Source organism: Gekko japonicus, unplaced genomic scaffold, assembly GCF_001447785.1.
Source record: "Gekko japonicus isolate JY-2015 unplaced genomic scaffold, Gekko_japonicus_V1.1 scaffold3851, whole genome shotgun sequence".
NCBI lineage: Eukaryota > Metazoa > Chordata > Lepidosauria > Squamata > Gekkonidae > Gekko > Gekko japonicus.
The window spans coordinates 1-3044 of NW_015174962.1; positions in this window are offsets into that span (position 1 = coordinate 1).

Here is a 3044-nt window from a genome sequence, read left to right on the forward strand (position 1 = left end):
ACAAATCTAATCAAGAGACAATAGCCCTAACCTGATAACTCAATCAGGCTTCATGATTCAACCAGCCTTCATGATTCAATCATCCTTCTTCCAGGTGCCAGTCCCCAGCCTAAGTTTCTAGATCTCAATATTGACCACTCCTTAGTCCCCCTCCCCTCTTCCAGCTAGCCAATAGTTTGTTTTATGGGACGGACTAACAGGAGGTGTCACCGGGGGATGTGGCCAGCCTAGCCTGCCCCCTCCACACCACGTTATAAAAGATGCTGCCTGACCACATGGTCTCTCTCTTACCCTCTCCACGACCCCTATCGAAGCATTAACCGTCTTATGTCCAGCTTGCTATCCACATACCCTACCTCCATCTTTAACCTCTAGTCTGCAGCTAGAGTCCATGTGGTTCTGCTGGTTCAGAACACGTGTTCCCCATTTCCTATTTATAAACCCCTCCATTCTTCTATTGGAATGGCTCAATCAATGAAGACAGGTAAATATTGCCTAATCAACAAATGCCCTGCTAAAGCAAATGTGGCTGCGGTCACACGGAGCATTAGCCACGCTACAGAGATGGAAGATAGGCGGATTTTCCGGGCGCGATCACACCGCCACATCTGAGAAGCATAGAGCTCCTGTGGCTCACTCGAGGCTTCCCGCTGAAGATCCGGGGCAAAAAACTAGTACCTCCGAGGTACTAGTTTCCAGAGACCACGGGACAAGGGCGGGCGTCTGATCGCATTTCTGGTGGCATCCGGCGCCCGCCCATGTCCCCTTACAAACAGGTCATTTTTTCCCCCAAGTCTCCACGGATGCACACAAGCACCCAATGGAGCATGCACACACTTCAGTTTAAAAAAGTAAAAACCCCAACAACCCCGTTTGCCACGCTGCCCCGCTTCTTTGCCTGTCGTGTGATCGGCACCTCGACGGGACCTCAACTGGACGTCTGATTGTGCAGTTGCGCGTTAGTTTGCCCCGGGGCAAATAGCCACGCTCCCCCCCGTTTTTCCCCCAAGTCTCCACGGATGCACACAAGCACCCAATGGAGCATGCACACACTTCAGTTTAAAAAAGTAAAAACCCCAACAACCCCGTTTGCCACGCTGCCCCGCTTCTTTGCCTGTCGTGTGATCGGCACCTCGACGGGACCTCAACTGGACGTCTGATTGTGCAGTTGCGCGTTAGTTTGCCCCGGGGCAAATAGCCCCGCTCCCCCCCCCCCCGCATTTTCCAGCCCGTGTGACTGGGGCCTGTGTTAAGTATCTATCTTTATTTCTTAGCATATGTATAAATGTGTGTGTGGTTGTGTATTGTTTGAATGATATATATTCCCCAGTAAAAAGATAATATATTTTATTGAATACACTCTCTGTGTCTGTTCTGGTGCTTACAGCAAAGGTGGGACTTCTGTAAACATTGGTGTGAACCCTAATTTGCCTATTGCCAATTAATAATCATAACTTCCCCTAGACTAATGAATAATTCAAGGCAATTTGGCTAACAGCAGGGCTTGTTGCATGTGTCCGCCCCCTGAGCTCCTTACTGCCGGAGCTCCACTCCTGTGCACTCCTGCAGGAAATGACCCCTGATTATACCCCAAAATGTATCCTGAAGGTATGTTAAAGTGTGGTAAAACCAATGGATTGCTGGGATTCCCATTGTGGAATGATAGGGCAATCTGATGTTTCCCTGGTTATCAGGCAGAGGAGAAAATCCTTTCCTTAATGTTTAGCAGGATGAAGCTGAATGGATTACCATTCTATAGCAATGTTTACCTTGATAGGTCTGGCATAGGTGGGAGAAATGCAGATGTCTTAGACACATATATGGAGACAGGTTTGAGAGGATTATTCCAAAGGTATTTCCTGAGTTCCAGGGTGTGAAAGGATTTGGGACATGAGACATACAACATTCGCATGGAGGATGTCTGACCCTGAAGCAGCTGGCCTGAGCTTTTCCCAGCTAACATGTGGTTCTCCTGGCCTCCCAACAAAAGCCACTGTTTCAGCCTAGCCTGGCTTCATAGGGCACTGCTTGTGCAGGTTCAGAGGTAATTTTGGGGTCTCTCTCTCTCAGGAAAGACCACCCCAGGTACTGTGTCTGTGCTGCTGGTTACATCGAAACGGTACCTATTCATCTACTTGCAATTCCTTGCTTTCGAACTGCTAGGTTGGCAGGAGCTGGGACCAGAGACGGGAGCTCACTCCATCATGCGGCACACTCGGGTCTCGAACTGCTGAACTACCGACCTTCCAGCCTGCAGTTCAGCATCTTAACCACTGAGCCACCACAGCCCCCTAAAAGTTATAGTACATTGGGCCAAAAGTATGTTAGCCAAAACATATTATTAGATTGCTCCCTAGTGGCTGCGTCCACATATCACCCGATTTGTCATTATTTCCACAAAGTTATGATACTACCAGGCGAGGTGTACCTTGATCTTGCCTTCTACAGAACTGCTGTAATGGTTCCAGAGATAATGTATGTGAAGTGCCTTGAAAACATATGGTATAAACAGCAGGTGATACTATTATACTCAAGGCAGGCCAGGAAAGAAGCCCACAGAAGCTGAAACACTATACAGTGCAATGAACACAAGAGGACAGTATCACCCTGAAATAAATTTCTGTCCCTCCCCCCCCTTCTATATCTCATGTGCTTCCTCAAAGTAGCAGCATGGAAGGTGAAAATATTTCACTCAAGATGTTACTGCTGGGGTAAACTATTTCTGCATGATGACATCTGGTTTTTAGTTGCAACCTATCTATCTACACAGCTCAGATAATTCTTTGTTGGACCTTTGTTTCGATACAGCAATGAAGCATGGTTCTCATTTGAACAGAAAAAGAAACATATGTCTGCACTTCTGCAAGTTTTGGAAATACAGATCTAGTCCCAATTTATTTCAATTTCTGAAAACTGTTTGCAGTCCTCATGGGCTAAAGAGATGTAAAAGAGGGCAATCTTTCTACACCTTTGATAGCTGTGCAGAAGTGAGGATTCCGTAGGTGCAGTTTTTCATGGAAGGGTGAGAAAAGCTGTTCCTGCTG